This window comes from Dipodomys spectabilis, unplaced genomic scaffold (assembly GCF_019054845.1).
Source record: "Dipodomys spectabilis isolate Male_0828 unplaced genomic scaffold, ASM1905484v1 ptg000205l, whole genome shotgun sequence".
NCBI lineage: Eukaryota > Metazoa > Chordata > Mammalia > Rodentia > Heteromyidae > Dipodomys > Dipodomys spectabilis.
This window is the reverse complement of record NW_024870882.1, coordinates 5,982,501-5,991,603: the sequence shown is the minus strand read 5'-3', so window position 1 is coordinate 5,991,603 and position 9,103 is coordinate 5,982,501.

Below are 9,103 nucleotides of genomic sequence, written 5' to 3'. Positions count from 1 at the left end.
ATTTGTTGTAGTAGAATGTGCCTCTAATTCTACAAGTAAACACAATTGGATGGTAAAAGAGAAAACATTACACTTGGACATGATAAATTGTATGGGATTCTAAACATTTATACAGTGAGATCAAAGGAGGATGACCTTTGGAGAGGATCACAAAGGATCAATAGCTGTACGAATATTATCATATAAAATAATGTTCATTAAAATGATCTCCAAGAAATGATTATGAGAGTTTCTTTATTATTTTGCTTTTTCCTTCAGTGTTCTGTTGCCATTTTTTTTAATTTCTGCACCTTTGGTCTTATATGTACGTTTGGATAGGGCAAGGGGGAATACAGAAATGGTGGGACAAAGGCTTAAATGCAGCAGTGCTACTCAATAGACATTACATTGTAAATGAACTATACAACTTATGCGAGAGGGAGTTTGAAAGGGAAAAACTGGGAGAATATGTGTGAAGAGGTGACACTGTTCAAAAAGAAATGTGCTCATCATCTGACTTATGTAATTGTAACCCATCTGTAAGTCATCTTTACAAATTAAAAATGGACCTCATAAACAGGCGAGTAGCTATACAAATATTAGGTTAAAATGGCTTTAAAATAAAAGTAGTATGAAAGTAAAAAGAGACAAAGAAGGACATTAAATATTGACAAAGAAAACTCTCCATCAGAAGGATATAAAAATTCTAAATATCAATGTCCTCAATCTTAGAGAAATTCATCAGAGAAATACTACTTACCCTAAAAACATGCGTATATCCAAATAAATTGTTGGTTGCTTGAACAAATCTGGACAGGCCATCCAGGTGAAAACTTAGCAAAAATTTTTAGAGCTAAATAATTGCATTGACAAGTTATACCTAACAGAAATCTACAGAGAATTTCACCTACCAGTGTCACAATATATATTCCACTCAGCACCCCAAGGAATATTCTCCAAATTAGATCATATCTTATATCACAAGGAAAATCTTTCATAATTCAAAAATAAAAACGAAACTACTCTTTGTATCCTGTCAGACCATGATGGTACCAAATTAGATCTCGACATCAAAAGGCATCACATAACATTCTGAAACCCACAGAGATTGAATAACACATTGTTAAATCATCAGTGAGTCACTGAAGAGATATACAGGAAAGTTCCAACGTTTATGGAATTCAGTGGAAATGAACACACAAAATACTACCTCCTCTGGGACACAGCAGCAGCACAGACAATACTCAGAGGAATATTTATAGCTTTGAGTATGTACATCAACAAATTAGAACAATCTTAAATCAGCACTAATGATGCACCACTAAGTCTTTGACAAAACAGGAAAAACAAAACCAAAAACCACTAGACAGAAATAATACAAATTAGATTAAAAAATAAGTGAATCAGTCTCAAAAAACATACAATCATAATTGACTTTTATCTACTAGTAGCTCAAAAATTCACCCAATGAATGTCAATGTAGCTATTTTCAGAGATAGACTCAACAAGCTCAAACCAGTGAACAAAAAAATCTAGAATTCTAACAAGCAACATTCTGTTTGACTTTAAAAAATTCTCTGTTGTTATTATTAAGGTGATTTATAGATGGATTCTAATTACAAGGATCAGGTAATGAGTACATTTCTTTTTGTGAAATGTCTTCAGTTCCCTCACTTGTTCCCAGTCCCACCCTTCTCTCCCCACCCATGTGTTAAATAGTTCACCCATGTGTTCAATGTTCAATGAACTCCACTGCTGCAATTTTTCACTCTTTTCCCTAAAGCTCTGTGCCCACCCCTCACCTTCCTGAAGACACACAATGAATATACCAGGCATAAGGTAAAAAAGACAGAATTATCACAAACTATAAACAACTACAAACACAAAACAAAAAAGAAGTTTTCTGTTTCTGTATCTCATAGTTCATTTGAGTATGTATATGTTGTTATATAAATCTAATTGTTTTTTATCATGAAGTCAATTCAGGGATTAAGGTGTGATAACATAATATTGCTTTCTATTTAGTAATGCTTTTTATTTTAATATTAAAGTTGTAAGTAACACAATTCAAGTCCTAATGAAATTTGAAAGTTCATATTTAGATGTTCCAAATGTCTAATAATTCCCTTTTGGCAACCAAAATTTAAAAAAAGTCATGTTTTATCCTCACGAATGTCATTATTTCATGTGTAAAAAGTAAAATAAATGTAATGTTAATTCAGTGGACATAAGGAATCAAATACTTATGCAATGCATCAGTACCATAGATTATGACATCTATTAATAAAATTAATAAAACTTGTTTTAAGTAGATTACTTCAGACATGAACCAAGTGATAATTTTCTTTTCTAAGTGAAGTTATATAGAAATCACAGTCCAAAGGTTCCAGAATTCTGTGTGCTTTATACATGTCAATTTACACATATGCTAGGCTCATCTCAACGTTATTTGAAGATAACTGAGAACAGGATTAGAATAAAAAAATCACGCAAATGGTTAGCTGTATTTTGTGACTAAATAGGTCTCTTTTATATCTCTTTATTTTATTTGAAAAATCTGGAAAATTTATTTAAGTCACATCAAAAATAATGAGAAATATACACCCTTAGCTCCTTAAAAGACAATCAATAAAAAAAGGAAACAACAAAGAAAAAATTGAACCTCATTTTGCACGTGGTCTTTGTAAATTGTGGTGCTTTGTTACTGTGGATTATGTGACTCTCCCATGAATCTGGGCTCAAATCATAAGGGCTACAGGAAGAAAATTTCAAAATCTAGAGCAGCTAATACACCTGTGCAGTTGTTTGTAGGTTTCACTAAAGTCGCAGCTGGACATCAACTGTACAAAGGAAATAATTCTACTTCTCTGCAGGCAAGAATGTGATGGAAATCATAGTGTTATCTTCTTAGATGAAATAAGAACACCACACTTTAAAAGCTGACTAAATGATCAGCCCTTTGAATAACAGTGCCATTTTTAATGCATTCTAGATAATTCAATCCTTCATCCCTCCACAACCATTAATGACATTCACAAATCATTGCCGAGGGGAATTTCCAGTTCTATTTGATATTTCAAATGGATTAGGAGTAACATAAACAATAAATCCAAGTTGTTGAGAATATTTAATTTAGAATAAGCAAACAAATCAGATTCAACTCCATAGCATAACCTTTAGGAAAAGTGAATTAAGGTATATGGCATGTCCTTTGTAATTTAATTATAGACATTAGGGCAAAATGCCCGAAACACTCTGCAAGAAGGAAACAGAAATCTTTGATAAGATCTATTAAAGATTACAAGTAATTTTACCTACAATTTCTATTATATGATAGCATATTTTTTCTGCTAATCAGAGACAAAAATATTTTTAATTATGATATGAAAAATGCATCATCATGAATGAATGAAATCAGGGAGTAGATGGCTCAGTGCTGGTTGGTTCTGTTAAATATTCCCATTATTTTGAATGATCTGGTGTTTTTGTCTGTGTGGAATTATGAATGTATTTAATGTCTGGGCTGGAAAATTTGATTATTAGATCACTGCTGACACCCAATGTCAGGAATCTAACCTGAGTCAGAGTGGTAAATATATATATGTGCGTGTGTGATTGTGTGAGTGCCTCCAAGTCTGTATTTAGAAGGAAGTATCTTATTTCCCTCAGGGTATATACTTAATTCTATTAGTTATACTTCATTAATGACAGCAGATAAAAGTAATTGGAAGGATATGTAATCATATATGAAAATGCAACATTTATTGATTTTCAAAAGCTACACTATTCGAGAAATATTTAGTAAAACAAGTTAAATTATGGAAAGATAAAAGTAATGTGATTATTTATTGCATACAGTTTTATATTTTAGTTTCGTCAAGTAAAAATGCCATTTATTTCCACTGTATAGGAAGGTAAACCCTAAATATTACAGTTTGTGCCATATTTCACAATGAGAAGGTTTGTTTATATCAATAAGTTTATTTCTTTTGGTTCTGCTGTCCTATTCATAATTCTTCTCATAGTATTCTTCTATGGACTTTTTCTTTCTGCCAGTTTGGGGCTTGAACTTACATCATGCTCTCCGTTTTTTTTTTGTTTGTTTTTTGCTAACAGTGGTCAGTCTACTATTTGAACCATGCCCCAGCCCAGAAATTTTTGTAGTTAATTGGAGATAGAACCTCAGGAACTTTCCTACTAGCCTGAAAACCATTAGCCCCCAAGTCTCGTACTTCTTAATCACTAGGATTATAGAGATGAGTCTTGGATCCGAAGTGTCAATGACTTTTCGTGTCTTATAGCTTCCACATGTTTGCTAGTAATTGCAATAATAAACTACCACAGATTGGGTAGCATTAATATTGTAAATACATTGTCTCTGAGTTGGTGGAATTAGAACTCCAAGATTAGAGTTGGCTTCTGATTCCTCTTTCCTTGGCATATTCAAGGCATTCTGCTTCTCTAGGAGTAGACTTCAACTTAAATGCTACCTTTGAGATTCTGTTTCCCCATATGCAATCACTTTGTAAAACAATGGGTTTTTTATCTTTAGTCTGATTTCAGTGGGACATAACATATTACTTAATAGATAGAAGAAAATCTCTAATATGAAATTATTTGTTTGGGACATGGAAGTTACGGTTATACTTTTAAAAAGTAGCAAAAGAGGTAAAGGTTTTATTAGAGCTTGTAAGACAAGTATGAAGTCTTGACCTTAGACATGCCACATTTAAATTCCCAGTGCTATTGGAAAATTGAACTCAAAACCTATACTTGTGAAACAGCATCTCTGACACTACCATACCTGCAGATTATAATTTGATTGCTTATTTTGAGGTAGTATCACTATGCCTGGGCCTGCTTGGACTGAGGTCCTCCTAACACAAGCACAAAACATTTTGCCTGGAACTGGAATTCTCTAAGTTCTGTTTTCCAAGTAGATAATATTATAGATTTGAGCCACTTTATTCAGTAAAAGTATACAATTGCAAAATATCTTGGTATTACCTATATTTGTGCTTAACATATATAGCTAACCTTAATTTTCTCCCTTTTTTGTTTAGTACTCTGAGTTGAAACCATTGGCTTTCTTGATATACATGGCTTTGTTTTGGATGGAATGCCATCACAATAAAAAAAGTCTCACAAAAGTTTATGTCAAAAATCATGGAAAGAAGGCTACAGGTTTGAAAAAACACTGATCTTTAAGTTATAATTGCAGTATTATTTATAGTGTTAGTCAGTTCTTACTTAAGTATCAGGAGGAAGGCAGAAATGTGAAAGATGTCAGGTCTCTGTAGAAATTTTGTAGTTGTCATTTCATGTTATCTTCCTTCCTTAAAGCTTGTTTTATTAAAACCCTCTCGGTGTATATTGGTTGGACTGATTGGTAATCATCTCTGGAAATAAAGCTGATTTTAAAGGCTGGTGGTTTGGTAAATAAAGGAATGATCAGAATGAGCACAGATATTGTCACAGATTGAGCCGACCAGGTTAACTGCTGAACAGCCAAAAAAAAGCAAAGTTTCAAGTTTGATGATCCACATTGGAACATATACAGATAGATAGATATATACATATACATATACATACATACATGAAAAATTAAATCTCCAGTAGAATATAGAGAAACTTGGAGTGACAGGTATTAAACTATATCAAACTGTTTGCAGGAAAGGTACAGTAAAATATAGATAGTTTAGCATAGATTTTGTAAAGGATGAAAATTCTTCCTTCATTATATACTTTACAAATATCCTTATTATGTTTTAAGTTTTTTTTTGTGAAAATACCATACAAAGGGGTTACAATTACAGAGACAATGTAATGAGTATATTTCTCATCAAGCACTGTTACCTCCTCCTTTCTATCCCTTTATCATCCCTTTCCATCTCCCCTTCCCGACCCTCTCTCCCATCTTGAGCCAAAGTTGTAAATTTCATTTTTCTACATAACATCTTGTACATCTCATTGTTGCACTAGGTTGACCTGTATCCCTATTTAAACAATTTGGTTTTTCCCTTCCCATCCACAAATTATACCAACATCAAATACAGTGAAAACTAGGTTGTTGTTGTTGTTTTTTTTATTGTACTAGGAGCATCTATACAATGCTGAAAATTTGAATTACACAAAATATGCAACATGGGTAGGCTCTGGTGGCTCAAGGATGTAATCTTAGCTAGTTAAGAGGCTAAGATCTGAAGATCACAGTTCAAATCCAACCTGCATAAGAAAGTTCATTAGATTCTTATCTCCAATTAACCACCAGGGCAAATGGAGTTCCAGTTCAGATTGTATGTCAAGCACTGGCTTAGAACACAAAAACACCATCCAGGCCCTGAGTTTAAGCCCTGGGATCAACAGAAACAAAAATATAAAATAAAACATGGAGTTAGATATTTTATAATGAAACATAATTTAACATACTCTACATTGTTAGAAAGACTAGACTTAAGTGTTAGCTTTATAACCTACCATAATAAGTGATGTTGTCGACTTATTAAACAGAAATGCTTATTCAGATTTCCAAGTTTGAAGGTTTCAGTATATGTTCAGTTGGTTTTATTGCTTTGGGAGCCTGTGAGAAGACAATGGCAAGGTGGGGAGCGTGTCAAAGAGAAAATTTTTTTTTAACCTAGACTGATTAAAAGATAAAATAAGAAAGTAGTTGAGAGTCTATGTTCTCATAGCTTTCACGCTGAAGAACTTAATCTCCAGAACTATTCAGATATTCTCCACAGTCTGGGAGGAAATAGAAAGTCACTTTTCTTTAACTCATAGATCTTTCTGGGGCATTCTAAATTCAATTGGCAACACCTTCACAAATGATAATGACTTGTCCAGGGGAAGAAGCAAGTAGATATTTCTGTAAATTCTAATCATAACTCAGCAGACTAAATATTTTATGGAATTCCTATTAAAATATTTTCTTGCAGACGGAGTGGGTCTTTATAATACAAATGTGTGTATCTGTGTGTTTGTATGTGTGTATGTGTGTGTTGAATAAACTAATGTAACAATGTAGCAGAGAAAAGTATTAGTGGGGCTGGGAAAGTGTCTTAGTTGTGGAGCCCTTGCCTTGCGTGCATGAGGCCCTTGGTTCGCTTCCTCAGCACCACATAAACCAAAAGAAAAAACTGGCGCTGTGGCTCAAGTGGTAGAGCGCTAACCTTGATCTGAATAGCTCAGTGACAATGCCCAGGCCCAGAGTTCAGGCCCCACAACCGGACCCAAAAAAATATTAGTATGGCCTTTCGTTTTCCTTCTTATACTATGAAGGTCTGCCACAATTCCCAATCAAATCCTATCCAAGATTCAAACATTAATGCTGTCCCAAAAGTTTTGCATGCATGAAGGGCTGGGAAGGTGGCTCAGTGGTAGAGCACTTACCTTACTTACCAAAAGTTTTGCATGCCAACCCAAGTACATCTACTGCATTTAAGATGGTCATGGTATATAAAATTTTAAGTCTTTCAATTACGTTGTCACCAAAGAAACAACATATAATATTTCCTTAAAAATACCTAGACTGTAGAACACTTTACCCAGAAAATTGAAGGAATATACTTTATAGGATTTAATTTAAAATTTAGTCACTGAAATGGATGTTCTATATCCACAACTCAGAGTCCTATTAAACTACATAATTTCAAAACTCATCTATTACCATCTTCTATGAACACAGTCCTTCCTGAAAACAAACCAGTTGTGGTAAACAAATTACCGTGTATGCCATTGTCAAATGCAGCTGTTCTAAAGCATGGAACTGGCAGCAATTAATGCCTGTAAACAGCTGGTTCTAAGGAGTATGGAAAGTGATTTTTCCACTATAAGTAGAAAAGTCCACAGATGTTTCAGATTGTTTCGTTGTTTGCATTTGTGAGATATATTTTGGAAAGCACAATGAATGAAAGCGTGCTGTTTTGTAAAACTTTGCTGGCTGACACACCAGGGAAGGAAAACTTTTGAAATGTTTCAAATGAAAAGACAGATAATAGGGTGGGTAAACTGTGGTATGCAGTTTAAATACAGACTGAAGCAAACCAAAGAATGGGAAAAAAAACTTTTTCTTTAAGAAATGCTTTCTGGGTATATTGTGCTATACACTATAATGAGGAAATGATCATTTCTTTGGAAAAGTAAGGAAAAAACACTCACCTGTTGAACTTCTTTTTAAAGTGAATCTTAAATGACAAGGATGAAGAAATTTAAATGGGTTCATATTATCCAGTATCACTTTAATTTTTTATTAAAAGCCAAAACAAACTGACAGGCTATTAGTCCATGAAGATTTACAGAGTAAGTTTCTGGCATATGTTTTATTTTGTTCCTCTTTTTTGGGGGATGATATAAATATTTTATTTTAAAGAAGCAACTTGGTTTTAACCATTACCCACAAAATGTATGCAGTCATAGAATAAGAAATTTTTTTATTAATTTAAGACAATACTAGGCTCATTTTATGCCAACACAAAATATAAAAAACAATGACATTTTCACTGAACAACCACTCATTAAAAAATCATGAAATAATATAGTAAAACTCCATGCCAATTTTTTTTGTTGGTTGTGTGCCTTGAACTCTGTGCCTGGGCACTGTGCATCAGCTCTTCATCTCAAGGCTACCACTGTACCATCTGAGCCACAGTGCCATTTCTGGTTTTAAGGTGGTTTATTGGAGATAAGAGTCTCACAGACTTTTCTGCCCAGGCTGGCTTTCAACCACTATCCTCATATCTCAGACTCCTGAGTAGCGAGGACTACAGGCATGAGCCATCAAAGTCCAGATCCAAGTCAATTTTTAAAAAGCAAGCTTATTGAAACTTTTAGCTTTTTCCAGTAAACAATCTTATTTTTTCAGAATTAGCTTATAACTGAGTTATTTTTAGATGTAACCATGAATTTTTTATAGAATCAAATATAATTCTATTACTCAGTATTTCACAAAAATCCACTGTAATTGACTTTCTCCAAAATCAATTATTACATACTATCTCACACACTATATTCATTACATTCCAAATAGTTTGGACCATTTCATATAAATTCTAGGTGCTATTTTACATTATAAATTCACATCTGTGGTTTTAAACTAAGGAGAAAAGATTTTAGAGGTAAAATC